We start from the raw sequence: 22647 nt of genomic DNA on the forward strand, positions 1-22647 counted from the left end.
AGCAGCAGCACTTTTAAAATAGGGTCACCATGAACAAAAGTGAATCTTACATATCTACAGACAAGGGCATTTTAAATAGTTATTAAATCTAGTAAACTTCAACTTTCGAGGCCTTTCTAATCTTATGAGAATAAAATTTACTTGTCAAATAAAGAATGTATCACTTTCTGACAAACCCAACAATTGTGATAATCCCAAAATCAAACACATAAGTCATGCCTTTGAAAAGAATGGCTTATTGCTAAGAGGACTTAGCTGTAGTGCAGACTAGATATACTTGAAAACAAGAGAAATCTCAATATATCCTTCCTGGTAAATATTTTATAAATAAGTATAGATGGGTACACTAGGCTGTATGTTACATGAGGGTAACATACATCATTTAAGTTCAGCCCTTCACGGGTAGTAAAGTATCAGCTTAGTGTCCCTTTACCACACAACATAAGACAATAAAAAGCTGTAAGCCTATGCACCGTCTTACAACACACCAGGACAATGTAATTCAGCTGCTGCACAGGGTCAGACAAGCGCCATGTAACTGCACAGGGAGCCTCCAGGCTGTATCCAGGCAACCGTCCGTGAGCCAGACAGTGACCGCCCCTTGTAACGTCACACCACTCTCCCCCTCTCTGCCGCGCTGCATTGTGGGACACAAACAAACTGATGCGATTCTACTCCCCACTCTTCACCGCTGCCCCCCCTCTCAACACTGAGAAGTGGAAGATTCCGAGCGCCTAGGCCTGTGTGCGCGGGCACTCAGGTACACGTAGCCAAATAGCCCGTCAACAGACGGCGCGCACCAACTCCTCGGCACCGGAGGGGTGTCCGGGGTGACCCAAACAAAAACAGTAAAGCAGAAGAGAGCGACGTAAAGTGGGCCGGGGTTCTCCCTGGCTAGGCCTGAGCTGCATGATATCGCCGGCCGTGGGAGTGTGGGAGTCGCCGCCCTCGCTGTAGGCCTCACGGAGCAGGTGAGAAGCTTGAGCTAGGCCCTGATTTATGCTAGATTTCCCGAGGCTGCTTATTTAGGAAAGGGAGGGGTTAAATGTTTGCCCCCACCCCTTTATATGTCCCGCCGTCCAGGTGCAGCCAAAGGGGGTGGGTTTACTTCAGTAGTATCATTGATAATACGGCTGACAGCAGTGCACAAGGGGCCTCAGGAGTGTAATGTCACAGGTGTTTATGTGCCTCATATAGTCACTTGCTCAACCTTTGTCCTTATTTGTGTGTCAAACCAAAATATGATTAACCTCAGATTACCTCATCAATGTGTTCATCTGTGTGACAGCTAAGGGGTTAATGTGGCACTTCTTCCTCCAAACTACATTAATGTCATTTTTTTATTATTTTTTGTCAAATTAGATTGAAGTTAATCTCTGTCAATAATACATAATTTCCATTATTATAAAAACATGACACAGGTAGTTTGTTTTATTGGTTAGGTTACTAGAACTTTGAGAACTATGTATAGCTTTTGGTTTTGCTCTAATGCTTATGCCCTCTTCAACAGGTTCTCAAAATTGTGCTGAAGTAAATTATTTCTGTATAGATGTTTAGCATTAATTACATTGGTCTTATATACAATGATCCAAATCTGTTTGTAGGTAGGATAAATATACCATCAAGTTCAGTTAATGCTTATGGGACATAAATCACCTTGAGATTTTTGTGTAACATTTTTAATTATGCATAGTAAGACCATTTTGCATTATATATTACATTATGTTGCCCCTTTCCCTGTAATTTAACTCTTACAATGAAGAGTGGAGTATTATTTATTTATAGAGTGCCAACAAATTCTGCAGAGCTGAAGTTCACATTGCAGACTTCACAAGCCTATTCCTGCCACATATCTGTCCCTAATTGGCCTCAGGTTGGATCATATAAGGAACTTCAATACAATGAGAGTTTTCCCAACAAAATAATAGTGGTAATTCTTATCTTCTCCAGTAATAAGTCCTGGTGGACTCCAACAAATAAGGCAAGTGGTGACTTGCCGCTACTTATAGGTACATCATGTTCTGGATGTTTCAAGGCATAAGAAATAAAATCTGATGTTCCCTCAACCTTGTGAATTTTTCAACCCTTCTGCAATAACTCATTGGCTCCTATATTTTGTATGTTTGAGTCTGTCTTGATGTAATCAAATGCATTCTGACAAAAATATACTTTATTAGGCAATACAAGTTACTTGTATATCTGCTACAGGTGTGAAAGTATGCACTAAAGTGTGTGCATGGTATCATTTTACTAATTATGTCACTATTTCCATAGCTTAATTTTTATGATTAAAATAATATAAGTTCTAATTTAAGTTCTAAAATACATCATTAATGTGGAGAAGCTGTTTCCAATACTAAGCAACATCTATTGGAGTTTTAACATTTACAACCATGTAGTAGTAGTGATGGAAATCTTCATTACAATATATGCAGACTTTACTATTGCATACAAAAGTTTCAGCCGCATTAGAAAGTAGGGCCTTAGTCCTTGCATCTCTACGTCTAATGCAGTCATGGGTCATTTTCAGATTGTTTCTTACCTCCAGCCTGACATTCCTAGTGACATGTACAGACGTGCAAAATGAAAATCACTTTACAAGGGTCTACAATATTCTCTGGACATGTTAGATATTTTTGAGAGTAACTGGAGATAGAGAGGTTTCTGTTATTTTACAAAGTATGTTAATCTAGATTGTACAACAATTATATCTCAAGTTTAGTCTTTAGAAAACCCCGAGACTTTTATGCACCATTTCACATGGAAAATCTTTCTTGGCTGAGATGCACGGTTGTGGACTAAAATATTTTTTTGAAACGTTTTTCAAATTATCTCCTTTTAAAAGACCCACTGTTGATGACATAAACAAATGGATACTGACAGAGTGTCTATACTTTATACATTTGCCCTAAATGCAGTCTGTGCAACTAGCTGCCTGCACTCTTGGGGCAAAGTAAAGACATAAATAAAGAAGTAGCACTGAAATAAAGAAGTGGGACCATGTGCTAAACCACAAAGCTGTGCAAGGAGAATAACTGCAATTGAAGTTGCTGTGGCTAAGAACAGGATAGTTACAATCTTGCTAAAAGATCAGCTTGTTTACAATCTGCAAGGTAGTTGCCATCTTTACTTCCTATCTATGTAGAGCGACCAATCAGCAGCTAGCTCTCAGTAGTGCATTGCTGTTCCTGACTACCTAGGTATGCTTTTCATCAAAGGATACCAAGAGAACAAAGCAAATTAGATCATATAAGTAAATTGGAACATTGTATTAAATTGCATGCTCTATCTGAAAGGTGAAATAAACATTTTGCCATTCATATCCCTTTTAATGTTATTTAGCACAGACTCACAAATGTGCCAAGGACAATTTTGAAGGTACTGTGGGTGTCCTGGAGGCAGGTTTTCTCAAGTCCTGAATTAGTAGCTCTCTTATGTGTTTGCTAGCATCACTCTGTGAATCATGTACTGCGCAATGGCAGTTTTAGTACCCATGGGTGCACTGCCTATGAACTACAGATGTCTTCATGGTGTATGCAGTTTACAGCGCAGTGCAATACTGCAAACATTCTCTTGCTAATTGTAGTTCATGACAAATAAGGACTTTCCAGCACATATTCCTTATAAACACTATGGGCTCTATTTATCAAAGCCCTACGGCTGCAAGAACACCAGACCGCTGCTTCTCTAACCTCTTCGTGGCGAAATTCAATCTCCGTGGTCTAGTTCGACCGAGGAGATTGACAGCTCCTGCCTGCGCGTGGTTGGTTGTGCAGGGGGCGGGATTGCATGCAAGCGCAAAATTGCGCTCGTGTGCAATGGAGAATTCCTGCGAGTAAATTCGCCCCTCCACAGGTGAGCTGAGGCGTACAGGGGCACGTATATGCGCCCCTGTCCGCCTCAGCTTTAATAAATCAAGCCCTATTTACATTATATTGATTTTACCTCTGGGATTTGCTCTATACAAAGAGTTATAAGATGCATTAAATGAGTTAAGGCTGGTTGTGCACAACCCTTAGGTGCTCTGGGTAAATCAAGGCAGCATAACATTTTATCATATTTGTAACACTGGGGATGACACATTTATTTTAAATTTAGGAGACAGCAATAGCTGTGTGCTAAGAACCAGACAAGAGTCTATCATTTGTAGATATTAGTTAAATTATCCAGAAATTTAAAACTGCTGTGGCTCTCAGATTTGTTAAATGGACAAAAATGCAAAAATAAAACACTCAAATATTATCAAGTAGTCTATCGTTGCACAGTTACTTGTATATATTTCAGTTTTTAACCCCCGCAGATGCTGTATTTTTCATAAAAAGAACAATTCAAGAACAAGGGGTCATTATCTCAAGCTGAAGGGTAGTAGATTCAGGAATCATTTTTGGAAGCACTTCTTTCCAAAAAAGGGTGATTGGTTCATGGAATAAACTTCCACAAGAAGTGGTAATGACAAACACTGTTAGGACCTTCAAGGGATAGAAAGGTCAAAAAAATTGAAATGTGCATGGCTGCATTGCAATATGAAATAGAAGCTTATGTGCATTATACTCCCATTAGCAAAAAATGCTTCTAGTAAGAGTTAGTACTGTTTTCTGCGGCACATGCACATATCACGTAGGGCCTGTGCACTAGTTTTCAAACACCACACCTTCTCAGACAGTATGCTGTGACTTTTATGACACAAATTAAAGGACCAGTAAATACAGTAGATTTGCATAATCATCAAATGCATGATAATAAGACAATGCAATAGCACTTAGTCTAAACTTCAAACTGTACCATGTGACAGCCATCAGCCAATCACAAATGCATGTATGTATATTTTGTGAATTCTTGCACATGCTCAGTAGGAGCTGGGGACTCAGAAAGTGTAAATAAAAACAGACTGTGCACATTTTGTTAATGGAGGTAAATTGGAAAGTCGTTGAAAATTGCTGCTCTATCTGAATCATCAAAGTTTAATTTTTATTTTGAGTGTCCCTTTATGTCTACAGTGTAGAAAACATGCATCTCTGTAATAAGGACTTTCTTTTAGGGAGACCCAGTGGGTTTAGAAACCTGGGCACAAATGCACATGTTGCTTCTCTGTCAGCAACAATTAAGTGCTTGCTGACAGATTGGACCAAGCGACCAAGCAATGTTTCTTTATGGGGTGACTTACTCTACTATGAAAACAGCTTCATAATACTGCTTGTTGGTCCTCTGTGAAAAAATTAGGCTATTGCCCCATAGTTGGCTGCATAAACATATTCTCTGATAGAGGTCAAATAGTTCAGCTTTGGGAAAATTGAAGTGAAAACAAAAAAATATATAGAATTTTATCCCTGGCTCCAAACTTTTTGGATTTTTCTCCATATATCTATATACAAATCGCACTGTCTGGCTCCTAAAAATATATCTGGCTACTAAATATTCTTACTGGCTCCTAATTTTTAAACAGATTTGTCAAGCACTGTATAATATATACACACACTATATATATATATATATATATATATATATATATATATACATATATATATATATACATAGATAGATAGATAGATAGATAGTAGTGTGCAAAAGTCTTAGGCAACCATTCGATTTGTTGTTAGTTTTAATGACAATCCATATTTATTTTTCGGACTCTTTATTAAGATACAATCAGAAAATACAGGAAATATTTACAGAAAATATAAAATAAACACAATTTTCAGAACAAAATGTCTTCAGGCAAAAGTCAGTATTTAGTGTGACCTCTCTTGGCACTAAGCACATCTTGGACTCTTTTGGGGAGACTGTCCTGAAGTTTTCTCAAGTAATTTTTTGGTATATTATACCAGACTTCTTTCAGCACTTCCCAGAGTTCTTTTTTAGATTCAGGTTGTCTTTTTTATTTATTTCTCTGTCCGGGTGACCCCTTACCGTCCCTATAATATCCAGATCTGGACTCTGTGTAGGCCAGTCCATGTCTGTCAATGTTTTATCAGCTGTTTTTTCTCGAAATATGATTTCACTGCATTAGCAATGCTTGGGATCGTTCTCATGCTGAAAAATAAAACCATTCCCAATCAGGCGCTTCACAGAAGGAATGGCATGATGAATTAAAACCTGTCTACTTTTTTAGCATTCATGATCCTATAAATTCGGACAATATCACCAACACCACTGGCAGAAATGCAGCCCCAAACCAGGACAGACCATCCACCATGTTTCACTGAAGGCTGCAAGCACTCATTCTTCTATCTCCAACACTTCTGACATATTGTCAACGATTGGGCCCAAAAATTTCAAACTTGGATTCGTCACTCCATAATACTCTTTTCCAGTTATCTTCCATCCATTCTTTGTGTGCTTTAGCATATATTAGCCTTTTCACCGTGTTCCCCTTCCGAAAAAGTGGTTTCTTGTCTGCTACCCTTCCACAAAGACTGTTCCTGATCAAGCTTCTTCAGACTGTAGAAAGGTCAACTTGGCATCCCGGTGAAGCTGCCAGATGCTGAGCCAGGTCCTTGCTGGACTTTTTCCAGTCTCTCAAAGAAGAAACTCTGAGAAAATTCTCATCAGATTTTGAAAGTTTTCTTGGCCTTCCAGTCTTTTTTTTTTGTCCTTGACCTCTCCTGATTCTTCAAATGTATTTAAAACAGCTTGAATACCCCATCTTGAGTATCCAGTTTGCTGATTTCCCTTTGAGAGTGAGAGTGGCCTTGCTGATACAAATGTTTGATTTTATGTCTTTCAAATTCTGTGATCTTTGGCATTTTGAATGGAATGATGTGATTGAAAATTGGTCTTATTAGCAAGATTCTGATTAATTAAACTCATACCACATATGTATGCAATGCTCAATCATGTCTTGCACAAACCTGGTGTAATATACCTTTTTTTCACAGCAGACATTTTGACATGAAATAGTAGGACAAATACAGGTGTTAGCAATTACATTAAATAGGGTTCCATTCCATTTAGGTTTAGAAGAGCCATTGCTCAAGTGTAAAGGAGGTCACACTAAATACTTGCAATCAACCTCCTCCATACAGCACCAGGCTCAAGACGATCAAAGGACTCAAGGATATAAAAGCACAGCTTTTAATAGGCATTATCCAATAATAAACACATCACACAAGTATAGGGTCAAACATGTTTCGTATTCATCATACTGTTCTTTTTCAATGACCCCTAAATAACAAATGGCTGTCAACTTACTTATACCTTCATAGCCCCTCCTCCTAAGGTCTCTATATCCAATCACAAACTGTGTAATCATAGTTACCTCACCTGTATACAAATTATCACAGGAGCTTTACTCAGCTAATTTCATAGTTTTATACAGAGTGTAAAAAAAATAGGCTATGTGTAATGTTAGGCTATACATATATACAAAAATACAAAAAGTAATGCAAAATAGGACTGCAAAAAAAGACATTATTTACCAAAACACATTATCTTTACAAAAATAGTTTAGCATCCCACTCTGAATTTAAATCTCTTGGTATTCTAGTGTCCAGTTGGAATATCCAAAAGACTTCACATTGTCTAAGGACTTCTCTGTTACCCCCACTGGGGTGTGTTGGAATAACTTGGATACACTGAAATCCCAAGAGTTAGCTATCTGCATTATGTTCCTTTTTGAAGTGCAGTGATATTGGAGTTGTTGACTCTGGATCCTCAATGGCTCTCAAATGCTCTAAAAAGCGATCCTTGAGGGGTCTGGTGGTGAGAACCAAATACTGGTTACAGCACTCCCTGCAGGTCAGAAGGTAAATTACATAACAAGAGTTGCATGTTGCATATTGTCTAATCTGGTAAATATTTCTTGTAACCTGCAAATTAAATTCTGAACCAAACGTGGCATATGAACAAGATTTGCACCTGCTACTGTTACACTTAAAGAAACCATGTTTTAATAAAAAGCCAGTTCTCTTTCTTTGTGGAAGGCAACATTGAAGGTGACAATATGTTACCTAAAGTTTTCGCCTTTTGCAATATAAAACAAAGCCTTTCATGCACATTTTCCTTAAGTTCATCATCAGTCTCAAAAATTGGCAATAAATTGTGTATAATACTGCAAATCTTATGATATTCATTACTATATGTGGTGATGAACTTGTGTTCAAAAGAACTGGTTTTCTTTATTGGAGGAAAAAGAAAAATCTGTCCTAAACATCTACCTGACTCTTTACAGTCTCTAAACTCTCTTTCCTGTAACCTCTATCAAGAAATATTTTTTCTTTTCTAAGATACGGTGAGTCCACGGAATCATCAATTACTGATGGGAATATCACTCCTGGCCAGCAGGAGGAGGCAAAGAGCACCACAGCAAAGCTGTTAAGTATCATTTCCCTTCCCACTACCCCCAGTCATTCTCTTTGCCTTAGATGCATTGAGGAGGTGAAGTTTTAGTGTCTGAAGAAAATTGGATTTATTTCACTTCAATCAAGATTTTATTATTTTGAAAGCCAGAGTAGGTTTGCTCTGATCTTTTCCCCTTTTCAAGGGCTGGGTTTAGCCGTATTCCACGTCAGTCTCTGAAGTAGGGCAGTGGTGGCTTTAAAGCAGTTAGGAACTTGTAAGGTGGGCCTTGCTGCATTTTCCTAACATGTCTGCTGCCCATGGTATAGATAGCCAGATTAGGTTTATTCTGATCTTTCTTTTTTCTACAAGTCTCTGTGAGGAGTGGCGTCCTCACACATTATATAAGCTGTCCTCCTGCCGGACGGCTAGATACAGGTAAGTGCTTTAGTTCTTCTGAGTTGGAAGACTAGCACTGGGAAAGGTTCACTAGGCTCACTGCACAATATACAAGCAGTCCTGGTTTATAACCTCTATAAAACCTTCCAACATGGCCTGTAAATTTTATTGGGACAATGGTTTATAATCCTTTGGGAAAGATTTCTGTTGGATGCGGCAGGCACTGTTATGTGTATGAGACTGTGATTCTTCCCTGTGTGGGGGAATCATTCTTTGAGGCTGTTATTTTTATTTTGTGTTGTATATTTTTTGGGTAGCTATAGCACAGGGGTTCTGATTGTGAGATGAATAAAAGCTCTCTGCTTCCCATAGTAGGTTCGCCAAGAAGCTCTGAGAACGAGCATTGGTGTTAGGGCTAGGACCTTCGTAACCTTAAGTTGTAGAGCGCGCCATTTGTTGCCTTCATTATGCATTTCAGGCTCCATGTGGCTCCGCCCCTTCTCTGTCTGAGAACGGGGCAGCACCATTTTCTTGTACGCTCAATCTTTTTAGTCTGTCAATGTGGCCCTGCATTCTTCCTTGTGAACGAAGTGGTGGTTTAGTTTACATTTTAGCCTCAATCTTTTTTCCTTTTTTAAGGTCGACATGGATTGCTGCTGCTACGATGTAGCGGTTTTTAGTATTCACAATGTCTATCGATGTTAGCCCTATGTGTATAACTATCTTTGCAGAGACCTCTGGTGCAGCATTTAGTGGCTAGCCTCTTTTTAAAGTGACAGTACACCCAAGTGTATCTTTAGAAATTAAAGTATCAAACATAGTACCCATGTATACCTAATGAATTAGGTTTTGGGTATTGGGGTTTATTTGTTTTTTGTGCTCTGTGAACAGAGGCCTGTTCTTATCATTTATTGCTTGTCATGTTATTGGCATCATGGAGCTAAAGTGTTGCTCCTATGACTAAATGTTTTGTGTAGGGGCACGATAAAATTAGTGGCTCTCCTTGTGCTGCTAAAGACACATGTATTTCTCCTTGCTAACTGCTCTTGATGGGCATACGATCAAGGGTTAAACTGTACATTTTTGTATTTGTCCACGGAGCTAGAACTCTACTCCCATGGACATATGTCTGCTCTGCATTGATTTGAATGAGAACTTTTTAATGTTTGAGCCTCATGTCTCTCAGGGTGATGCTGGTCAGGTAATGCCACTTTCTCCTTTAACATCCCAAGCCTTTATGGTGTCACATGCAGTGCCATGTGGTTCCTCTCAAACTCTTGGAAGAGTGTATTTGCTTGCAGATTTTACAGCTCTGGTATCCTCTGCGGTATCTGCAGCTTTATCTGCTTTTCCTAATTTACAGGTTAAACGCAAAAGGAAATTTGAAGATTCAGATAGTAAGGTTTCAGCTCATCATTCTGCTACACAGGTTGCTCTCTCTCCTAAGTCTGGTGAGGAGAATTCGCCGGTAGCTTCTGTGGGTAAAATCTCAGATTCAGACAGTATAATTCCTTCATCTGATGCTGAAGTGGTTTCCTTCAGATGTATGCTTGTTCACCTCGTGTACTGTTAAAGGAGGTTTTGGCTACTTAGACAACAAAGATACCTCTGTCGTTGTCAACCTTTAAAAGTTTTGTGAACTTTATCATTTCTAACTTGTTCCTTCCTTTGAGGAAGTTTCTCTGGATGTGCCTTGGGTATTTTCTTAGGAATAGGAGAATTTAGGGATACCTTTATCCCTGTCTCCTGTCCTTTTAAGGATCTTTCTGTCACTGTCTCCATTTTAATGCACGGTACCCTAGTAGAAGGGAGCTTTTCTAATATGGTTCAGAGATTTTAGATCCCTATGGAGGATAGCTGCTCCTTTTATGGATCCATGGATAAAAAGCGGGAGGTCAATTGTTCATTTAGAGCAATGGCTTGCCTTACTAGACTTGCTGTGCTAGCCTGCAGGGCATTGTGGCTGAAATCTCAGCTGAGAAGCCTACCTATGGCTTAGTGGTACAGCATAGGCTTTATAGTTCTGCAGTTGCAGGTTAAATTATTTAGGTTGCCTCCAAATCCACTCTTCTGGCAATTCCTTTCAAGGATGAGACCTTGTTTAGACTCGGTCTGGCAGCATTATCCTCTGACTTTATGAGTGAAATAAGGTTTTTCTACCACTTGTGAAGAGAGTATGACTAAAGGAATGTTCTTCTTTTCCTCTTTCTGCAGGGTCCATCATGTTTGTTGGAATCCAACCAAACTTAGTTGATTCCTCCCAGGGGCAGATAGAGTATCTGCAATCCAGGTATGATGAGAGGTATTCCTTGAACTGGGTTCAAGGCCTTCCTCTCTGAGAGTGATGGTTCCAGTCCCAGTTTCGGAACAGGATCTAGGTATTTACCTTGAGTTTCTCAGGTTCTGACCTTCAAAGTAGTATCCATTCTACTTTTGGTTCAAGAGGGTCTGTTCATAACGAATATAGACCTGAAGGATGTGTATTTTATTGTTCCCATGATTAGGGTTTTCCTCAGGTTTCTGAGTTTTCTCCATCCTAAAAAGACTTTAAAGTCTTGGGATGCTGTGGGGGTACCTTCCTGGACAATATATAGGTTCAGGGGTCACCTTTCCTTCAAGCAAACTCTCTTTCAAGAGATCTCGTCTAATCTTTTTTCCCATAGATGGGGTCAGATTTCTGCATTATCCTTTTTGCTGCATAGCGTCTGGCGGATGTGCCAGATGTGAAATCTTTTTGTCAGAAGCAATGTGAAAAATAAAGTTAAGCGCTCGAAGCACGGGTGTGTCTAAGTGATGTGTAGTTAAACGTAAAATAAAGTGTCCAGTCTGCAATCAATAAAATTATGTTATATAGGTAGTGTTTAGAAGATAGATATATATATATATATATATATATATATATATATATCAAAACAGAGACAGAGGCATAGGTTTGGTATCAAAAGGAAAATTCCAAGTGGCAATTTATTATACTAGTAAAATCAGAGATGTCTAGATTTTTAAAACGATACAATGTAAAAAAAAAAGGGACGTCTCCCTTAAATAATGTATAGATACATATAAAATAAGCATAAAAAAACGATATGAAAAGTACTTGCGCTTTATCGAAAAGAGTAACGATGTCCCAAGATATTAGCTTGCCAACTGGCAAGAAAGTAACTGTTCAGTTGCAGGCCTTAATTGCCTGGTTTGTGTGGTTGGCGTTACTGGTGGAAAGAAAAGCGCCTTTTTATGTAGAGATGATGTGACGTCACGTTACCGTGGCAACCCCTATTCCTAAATCTGTAAGGATGTCCTGGGGGATTAGAAGATAGTCTTTGCGCTCACAAAAATTGATAGCTTGGTTGTCGTTAGGAACGACTAGCAGGATTTTGAAATGTAGAAGTTGATCTTTGTTGGTCTTTTTAATAGTTTTGCTTTTCAGACTCCTAACCAAGCACCAAAGTTTTATGAGAATACCGTCAGCTACCTACTCCAGCTTGCTGCTGCTTGTGTAAAGGGTCTTTTCATATGCAAAAGAAGGGGGAGGGGTGGAGTCTTATTTCCCACTTGCAGTGGGCTTTCCATCTACCTTTTCAACAGAGCTAAACTGAGAGCTAAGTCATTTTTTAAACAGTTTTATACTGGATTTTTAAATCAGTATCTGTACATCTTATTCTTTATAGTAGTGTCTATTACATGCAGTTATATGAAAATGAGTGTATACTGTCCCTTTAAGCAGAGAAGCGTATGTCAATAGATCAAAGAATGTGAAAGAGCGACTTACAGGGCATGAATCGTCTTACAGACTGGCTCAAACAAAACTGTTTACATATACAGGCAAGGAGAAAGTCCGTGCAGCTTACCTATCAATGGAATACAGAAACAACAAACGAACAAGAGAGCAGCGCTCAAGGAAGATACTCCTACCCTCAGTATGCGTACACAACAATTCAGCCACCTTCACGCTCTATTATTGTGTCAGTACAGCTAACATACTCTTGCATTCAATGTTGGTCCCCAGATGATGATCAGTATGCGTACACAACAATTCAGCCACCTTCACGCTCTATTATTGTGCCAGTACAGCTAACATACTCTTGCATTCAATGTTGGTCCCCAGATGATGATGTCACTCGCCGGTGCTCAGGTAAGCGTCCCATCAAACGCTTCATAAATAATAGCAAACAACCTCCTCCATACAGCACCCGGCTCCAGACGATCACAGGACTCAAGGATATAAAAGCACAACTTTAATAGGCATTATCCAACGACACACACATCACAAAAGTATAGGGTCATACATCATACTGTTCTTTCTCAATGGCCCCTAAATAACAAATCGCTAGCAACTTACTTATACCAACATAGCCCCTCCTCCTAAGGGTTCTATATACAATCACAAACTGTGTAATCATAGGTACCTCACATGTACTGTATATACTAAATACTTGCCACTTTAGCCTATAGTTTTTTTTCTGATTTTTTTTTTTTCCAGTTTTTTTTAATACCGCATACAAATATCCTGTATTTTCTGGTTGTATTCTAATAAAAAGACTAAGAAATAATTATATATGGTAATTGTACCATTGCTAAAACAACAAATCTAATGGTGGCCTAAGACTTGCACAGTACTGTGTGTGTTTGTGTATATGTATGTATGTATGTGTGTGTGTATATATATCTCATTATGTATGTGTGTAGATATGCATATTCTTGTATTAAAGAGACAGTAAACACCAAAAATGTTAATTTTTAAAATGATAGATAATCCCTTTATTTACCATTCCCCAGTTTTGCATAACCAGCACTGTGTTAGAAATATACCTTTTACCTATGTAATTACCTTTTATCTAAGCTTCTGCTGACTGCCTCCTTATCTCAGATCTTTTGACAGACTTACATTGCAGGCAATTAGTGCTGACTCTTAAATAACTTCACGTGCATGAGCACATTGTTATCTATATGAAACACATGAACTAACGCCCTCTAGCGGTGAAAAACTGTCAAATGCATTCAGATGAGAGGCTGTCTCAAGGGCTTAGGAATTAGCATATGAGACTACCTATGTTTAGCTTTCAACTAAGAATAACAAAAGAACAAAGCAAATTGGATGATAAAAGTAAATTAGAAAGTTGTTTAAAATGGCATGCCCTATCTGAATCATGAAAGTTTAATTTGGATTTTATTATCCCTTTAACGTGTGCTTAGTAAGTATTTTCAGTGTCATTGTATGCTCCTGCTTATGTATCCAGATGTACAGATTTGGCAAAGCTTTACAAATAGATGATAATTCTATATATCCAGAAGTAAATGGTTTGGGCTGCAGCTCCCAAGCTCCCTGGGTTTGTATTATCCATAAGATAACTGCATTTTTGGCTTTATGATGTATAAATAAGAAGTATTTTAAAAGCAGAAATGGTTGTAGATCAGACATTTGAAGAAATAAAAGGTACATGAAATGTAATTTCTGTTATGTCACTTGAAATAAAGCAAGAGTGTGTTTATATTGATCTTTATATTACACATCCTTTTATCTTTAAGGGTCACTTCTAATCCTTAGTTGGCGCAGACTGTATAATTCTTGTGTCATTTTAATGTAAATGTATCCATTTACGGATTGCAATTACTTTACAAACCTAGTTAGTAGGATTTATAGATCATAAATGTTTATGCTTATTTTTATATTTTTGATCATTTTCATGTTAAGAATGACTCTGATATCTTTACATAACGCTGAATGCTGAAATCTTCTCCGGATAATTTACCTGTAGAATTCACAGTTTTATTATAGTAAAGACAGCAAAAGCCCTCTAAAAGATTTGGTCACCATGGAAACCAAACTAGGGCAGACTAGGTGGGGCAAGTGTTTAACTGCTGTGATTTACTGTTTTAACCATTTATTTCTCAGGAGAATTGTAAAGGGACAGTAAACACATTGAAACTTATAAAATGTTTAGTTATGCATAATGAAACAACTTTGCAATTTAATTTAATTCTTTATTTTGCTTCCTTTTCAAGTAATTTAGGAAAATGAAACAATTTTGAACTCTCAAAATTGAAAGCACCCTGCTACATATATGTTCCCAATAGGCTTTAACTGATAACTACTGAAAAACAATTCCATTTTTATTTATTATGTAATTACAAGGTGTTCACTGTCCATTTAAATTCTGCTAATAAATTAAATGTGTGGGTATGTATGGGTGTATATGTGTGCGTGTATGTGTATATATATAATATATATATATATATATATATATATATATATATATATATATATATATATATATATATATATATATATATATATATATATATATATATATATATATATATATATATAAAAGCAACGTCCCAAGCACCCGGCAGCTGTATTTCAGCAAACGTTGAAAAAAGGACAAGACTCAGGCTTTCTTTGTTTGTGCTCGTATATTTCAATCAAAGATATGGCATAAGTGCAGGTAACAGACAGGCAACAGCTTGTGGGTCAGTCAAACGCGTTTCATATAGGTAATATCAACTTCATCAGTGACCATGCCTGATTTCCGATAATGCCTGTTAATTTAAAGGAGTTAGAAAAACACACCCTTCCTTATTCTACCAATTAAATCTATTTAACACCATTAAGGGCGTGCATATAGGGGATATGTAGTGAGAATGTGAACACAAAAGAAATAGAATAATTAACTCCTACTTATCCAAGAACTCAAGATATTATATATACACTGTACTCCTATTTTTTATTAAAAGATGAATTGCTCAAAATTAATATTTCAAAGTATTGCAAAATTAGTGCTGGGTATTAAACACACCCAACAAAAATAAATATTTGATTAAATCAATTTTTAATGACTGATTAACTTCTAATGGGTGTCAACAAACAATTTGACATCCCATTCAGAATTTAAACCTGCTGGCATTCTGGTATCCAGCTGAAATATCCAGAATATTTCTCTTTTACTAAGAGTCATGGCTCTATTTCCACCTCTTGGATGTCTGGAAATCAGCTGGATACCCTGAAATGTCAGCAGGGAACTATCATAGTTGTGTTCCTTTTTAAAATGCAGAGAGATTGGCGTAGTTGATTCAGGGTCCTTAATTGAACGTAAATGTTCTAAGACCCTGTCCTTTAAGGCCCTTGTCGTTTGGCCTACATATTGCTTGTAGCACCCCCTGCAGGTCAAAAGGTATATGACATAACATGAATTGCATGTTATGTGTTCCTGTATCTTAAATTCTTTATTATTAAAAGAAGATACAAAATCAGTTCCAAGTGTGGCATAGGAGCACGATTTACATCTCCTACTGCCACACTTGAAAAAAACAGGTTTTATGGACAACCAATTAGTGCTTTTGATCCCTGGCAACATTGAGGGTGACAAAATGTTGCCAAGAGTCTTAGCTTTACGTGAGACAAAATGAATCCCCTCTTTCAATACAGGGTGAAGGGCTTCATCAGTTTCCAGGATTGGAAGCGCTTTACGAATAATGTTACAAATTGTACCATATTCTTCACTGTAGGTTGTTCTGAATTTTGGCTTAAAAAGCCTTTTTGTGTCTTTTGGTCTCCTTGTATAAAACAAGGTCGACCTGTCAATCTTGTCAATCTCCTCTTTGGTTGTCATTAATGTTTCCCTACAATAGCCTCTCTGAACTAATCTGTTAGTTAAATCTTGGAATTGTGTTGGTACCAAGTGATATTAGGCAATAGAGGTAATTTGACATGGCAGCAGGGGGATATGTTTTTCAGCAGTTAGCTGAGGATGTTAGCGACACAGAGGATTTATTCAACAATGATACAATAGAGCAAGAAGCGAATTCAAATTTGGACACTTTATTTTTTAAAATGGATGCATTGTTAAAGAGAGATACAAGCATCAAAATGGATATAAAAAGCTTCCAAATGTATAAAAAGGCTCAACGTATTCCTAGAGGTTTACGTATAAGGAAATTTCCCTCTTTCCAAGTTACAGATCAAACATTCATCGATAAATGGAACACAATATTATCAGAATGCTCTTTAGCATTAATTGACTTGCTCATTGAATATAAAAAGCAAATTCGTCATGAGTTGAGCATTGAAAAAGTTAAATTACAATCATTTATGCGTCCGTTATGTGATGATCCTGTATTTAATAAATATGATCAGAAGTTACAGAAAGTTATAACAGAATTTAAGAATGGTTTATGGCATTTCAAAAAACAGAAAATTTTACGTGACATGCAAGATTATGAGATGAATAAGGTATATAAATGGACCTTATCCGATACCAGGAGGAGGTATAAAAGATCTAAACAAGATAAAAGAGTAAGGTTTGCAGAAACCGATACAGAATATGACTATGACTCCTCAGATTTGGAAGCTAGTAATGGCAATAATACCACCTCTAGTGGAATATCCCCTTTTGCGCTAAGCACACAAGATGATGTCATTGCTACGACTTCATCATCACAGTCAAAAAACGAGAGAGGCCCACAGAAGTCAGCGGTAAGAAGAAAAAAAAAATATGCAGAGGGGGACGTGGAAGATCAGGAAAGGCAAGCTCAACATCAAGAGACTTTAACACCAAAACCCAAGCGATATCCACAGAGAAGGAGGGCCATTCCAATTCAGAAATTTGCTTAAAAGCTATTGATATGACTAATGTTATTAATTTATCATCTCATGATTTAACACATACTCAGTTAGAGGTACTTTCTCTTGGTCTTGGGTTTTCTCCCACTTCACATTTTAATTTATTTGACACAGTAGTTGATCTCGATAGATTTGTGAGATCAATAGTTCTCAAGAAACATTTCTTGGGAGCTATCTTAGAAAGCCCAGAGGTGGTAAGGGGAGAAGAAACAAAACCAATAAGACTTGAACTTGATTTTGCAGATGAATGCGCTTTATTAGATCTTGTTGCACTGGATAAAGAAAATAAAGATTTATATGTAAGTAATGCTAAGGAGGCATATGATATCACCAGATTAAAGAAAAAATCTAAATTCTACCCAGTTAAGGCAAGATTTAGCGCTATAGAGGTATTTCAAAAGTCAGTTGAGAATTCTCTAAAGAAACTTAATGTGGATAAATCATTAAAAAACCATAAGAGAGATAATCTGTCCAAAGAGCAATACTTGTCAATCAAAAAATTAGCAGATAACAAAGAGGATATTATTCGTAATTCTGACAAAGGTGGTAAAGTGGTTGTTTTGAATCGAAATGATTATGTCAAAGAAGCTTATAAACAACTTTTGGATGAATCAGTGTATGAGAAGTTGAAGTTTAACCCAGTACATTTTTACAAATCAGAACTAAAAAACATTCTAAATGAGGCATTACATGAAGGTTTGATAACTGAGTCAAACTTTGATTTCCTATTCACTGAACATCCTATAACAGCCATCTTTCACTATTTGCCTAAGATCCACAAGGACAGGTACAACCCACCCGGTAGACCCATTGTGGCTGGAATAGGCTCTTTAAATGAGCCATTATCTGAATTAATTGATGGTTATTTGCAACCAATGGTCTTAAATCTGATGAGCTATATAAAGGACACCACTGATGTTGTCACACGTATGGAACATATTGTATGGAAAGAAACATACATTCTTTTGACTATTGATGTGGTTTCATTATATACTTGCATCCCACATGATCAGGGTAAACAAGCCATTGAATTTTTTCTCAACACATACTCTCAGTATGATGAATCTCTGAAACGGTTTATAATCAACTCTGTGGACTATTTGTTGAAACATAACTTTTTTCTTTTTGAGGGTGGTTTCTATCTCCAGAGGCGTGGGACGGCTATGGGCGCAAAGTTTGCCCCCTCCTACGCCAACCTGTATATGGGTTGGTGGGAGCTGTCCCACGTCTATGGAGATGGAAACCCCTTCAGAGAACATATTGTATTTTTTGGTCGCTTCATTGACGACATGCTATTAATTTGGAAAGGTCCTGAAGATTTGATTGAAACATTTTTAGAATATCTTCATGATAATTCAATGAACTTGAAATTTACCATGGATATGAATAAAACTTCAATATCCTTTTTGGACATCAGATTAGTGCCTAATGTGGCTGACTCGAGCATTGATTTGGAATTATTCTGCAAAGATACAGCGGGAAACACCATATTAAATGCTCAATCTTGTCACCCAAAACATATCATTAAATCAATACCCAAAAGCCAGTACATTAGGGTCAAAAGGAATTGCACTAACATTCAGGTTTACAATAAACACTCAGAAGATTTAACTAACAGATTAGTTCAGAGAGGCTATTGTAGGGAAACATTAATGACAACCAAAGAGGAGATTGACAAGATTGACAGGTCGACTTTGTTTTATACAAGGAGACCAAAAGACACAAAAAGGCTTTTTAAGCCAAAATTCATAACAACCTACAGTGAAGAATATGGTACAATTTGTAACATTATTCGTAAAGCGTTTCCAATCCTGGAAACTGATGAAGCCCTTCACCCTGTATTGAAAGAGGGGATTCATTTTGTCTCACGTAAAGCAAAGACTCTTGGCAACATTTTGTCACCCTCAATGTTGCCAGGGATCAAAAGCACTAATTGGTTGTCCATAAAACCTGTTTTTTTCAAGTGTGGCAGTAGGAGATATGTAGGCCAAACGACAAGGGCCTTAAAGGACAGGGTCTTAGAACATTTACGTTCAATTAAGGACCCTGAATCAACTACGCCAATCTCTCTGCATTTTAAAAAGGAACACAACTCTGATAGTTCCCTGCTGACATTTCAGGGTATCCAGCTGATTTCCAGACATCCAAGAGGTGGAAATAGAGCCATGACTCTTAGTAAAAGAGAAATATTCTGGATATTTCAGCTGGATACCAGAATGCCAGCAGGTTTAAATTCTGAATGGGATGTCAAATTGTTTGTTGACACCCATTAGAAGTTAATCAGTCATTAAAAATTGATTTAATCAAATATTTATTTTTGTTGGGTGTGTTTAATACCCAGCACTAATTTTGCAATACTTTGAAATATTAATTTTGAGCAATTCATCTTTTAATAAAAAATAGGAGTACAGTGTATATATAATATCTTGAGTTCTTGGATAAGTAGGAGTTAATTATTCTATTTCTTTTGTGTTCACATTCTCACTACATATCCCCTATATGCACGCCCTTAATGGTGTTAAATAGATTTAATTGGTAGAATAAGGAAGGGTGTGTTTTTCTAACTCCTTTAAATTAACAGGCATTATGGGAAATCAGGCATGGTCACTGATGAAGTTGATATTACCTATATGAAACGCGTTTGACTGACCCACAAGCTGTTGCCTGTCTGTTACCTGCACTTATGCCATATCTTTGATTGAAATATACGAGCACAAACAAAGAAAGCCTGAGTCTTGTCCTTTTTTCAACGTTTGCTGAAATACAGCTGCCGGGTGCTTGGGACGTTGCTTTTCTATTTGTTTACTAAGCTGTGGTGGATCGCTTTACTCTTAGCACCGGCACAGCTGTTTACTTCGAGGCACGTCATTGTGACGTCAAAGAGGGGGTGTGCCGCCTACGTGAAGCATGCAACACAGTAATCGGCCACACACAGTGAGAGTCTGAGCACTCCCTTGATGCTACATTTGATATATATATATATATATATATATATAGTATCTCACAAAAGTTAGTACATCCCTCACATTTTTGCAAATATTTTATTATATATTTTCATGTGACAACACTGAAGAAATGACATTTTGCTACAATGTAAATTAGTGAGTGCACAGCCTGTATAACAGTGTATATTTGCTGTCCCCTCAAAATAACTCAACACACAGCCATTAATGTCTAAACAGTTGGCAACAAAAGTGTGTACACCCCTAAGGGGAAATGTCAACATTGGGCCCAAAGTGTCAATATTTTGTGTGGCCACCATTATTTTCCAGCACTGCCTTAACCCTCTTGGGCATGGAGTTCACCAGAGCTTCACAGGTTGCCACTGGAGTCCTCTTTCACTCCTCCATGACGACATCACAGAGCTGGACAATGTTAGAGACCTTGCGCACCCCCACCTTCCATTTGAGGATGCCCCACAGATGCTCAATAGGTTTTAGGTTTGGAGACATGCTTGGCCAGTCCATCACCTTTACCCTCAGCTTCTTTAGCAAGGCAGTGGTCGTCTTGGAGGTTTGTTTGGGGTCGTTATCATGTTGGAATACTGCCCTGTGGCCCACTCTCTGAAGGGAGGGGATCATGCTCTGCTTCAGTATGTCACAGTACATGTTGGCATTCATGGTTCCCTTAATGAACTGTAGCTCCCCAGTGCCAGCAGCACTCATGCAGGCCCAGACCATGACACTCCCACCTCCATGCTTGATTGTAGGCAAGACACACTTGCCTTTGTACTCCTCACTTGGTTGCCACCACACGCTTGACACCATCTGAACCAAATAAGTTTATCTTGGTCTCATCAGACCACAGGACATGGTTCCAGTAGTCCATGTCCTTAGTCTGCTTGTCTTCAGCAAACTGCAAGCTTTCTTGTGCATCATCTTTAGAAAAGGCTTCCTTCTGGGACGACAGCCATGTAGACCAATTTTATACAGTGTGCGGCGTATGGTCTGAGCACTGTCAGGCTGACCCCCACCCCTTCAACCTCTGCAGCAATGCTGACAGCACTCATACGTCTGTTTCGCAAAGACAACTTCTGGATATGATGCTGAGCATGTGCACTCAACTTCTTTGGTCAACCATGGCGAGGCCTGTTCTGAGTGGAACCTGTCCTGTAAAACTGCTGTATGGTCTTGCCCACCGCGCTGCAGCTTTTTTCAGATCCTCAGAGAGTTTTTTGCCATGAGGTGCCATGTTGAACTTCCAGTGACCAGTATGAGAGAGTCATAGCAATAACACAAATTTTGACACACCTGCTCCCCATTCACACCTGAGACCTTGTAACACTAACGAGTCACTTGACACCGGGGAGGGAAAATGGCTAATTGGGCCCAATTAGGACATTTCCACTTAGGGGTGTACTCACTTTTGTTGCCAACGGTTTAGACATTAATGACTGTGTTTTGAGTTATTTTGAGGGGACAGCAAATTTACAGTTATACAGGCTGTACACTCACTACTTTAAATTGTAGCAAAGTGTAATTTATTCAGTGTTGTCACATGAAAAAGATATAATAAAAAAAAATCACAAATATGTTTGTGGTGTACTCACTTTTGTGAGATTATGTGTGTGTGTGTATGTATATGTATGTATGTGTGTGTATATATATATATATATATATATATATATATATATATATATTCTCCTCCTCCTGTTGTCTGTGGTCGACAACCAGGGTGCAAAGTCAGATAATCAGTATAAGTGTAAATGAAGGACTGCACTCTCTGGATTTAGAGAGAAAAAAAAAAATATTCTGTTTAATTGATGGTGATGTGTCAGGGCACGCAGACCTCTTCCTCAGACCAAACAGTGAGTATCAACAACTCTGCAGCTTAAATATACTTAGCCCCACCCCCAATCAATTCAAAATTTTTGCCAAAAAGCGGTAACCAAGGCAACATAACAGTTGCTATGATGTTTGTATATATACATTTTAAATCCTTTTGTATAACACTTATTCTTCATACAAATAAAGAGATATAATGCATTATATAACATATGCCCCAATTGTACAGAGCAGACATTTTATCAACATTGTACATCAATCTTCATGTATATATTTTTGTAGTGTAAAAAAAATATAGTGTTAAGCAAAGAGCAACCTTTACATTGCAGTCATATGCACTATAACATCAAAAATAATCGTCACGTACATAAGCAGTTTTGCCAAATTCAAACAGTCCATTATGTATAGATTTAGGCAATTGGTGTCAGTTGAAATATGTATAGTCATATTCCTAGCAGTATAATCATTCCATGTGTCATCTTGAGAACGTATTTACATTATAACTTGGCGAGATCTGATCTCATCAGGGGTTAAGTTCATATGTAATTTACATGATCTATCAAATATGTTGGA

The 22647-nt window shown here is 37.8% G+C and overlaps 1 protein-coding gene across 1 annotated transcript in view; it reads left to right on the forward strand.

The window, feature by feature from the left end:
• The first annotated feature begins 628 nt into the window (after positions 1-628).
• The window catches only part of ZBTB44 (zinc finger and BTB domain containing 44), a 278080-nt gene continuing 256061 nt past the window's right edge, over positions 629-22647 (forward strand). The window contains exon 1 of the mRNA XM_053691161.1: positions 629-971. The gene's annotated coding sequence lies outside the window, so the exon portion shown is untranslated. The remainder of the gene's footprint in view (positions 972-22647) is intronic.

The sequence above is a fragment of the Bombina bombina genome, chromosome 8, assembly GCF_027579735.1.
Source record: "Bombina bombina isolate aBomBom1 chromosome 8, aBomBom1.pri, whole genome shotgun sequence".
Classification (NCBI taxonomy): domain Eukaryota; kingdom Metazoa; phylum Chordata; class Amphibia; order Anura; family Bombinatoridae; genus Bombina; species Bombina bombina.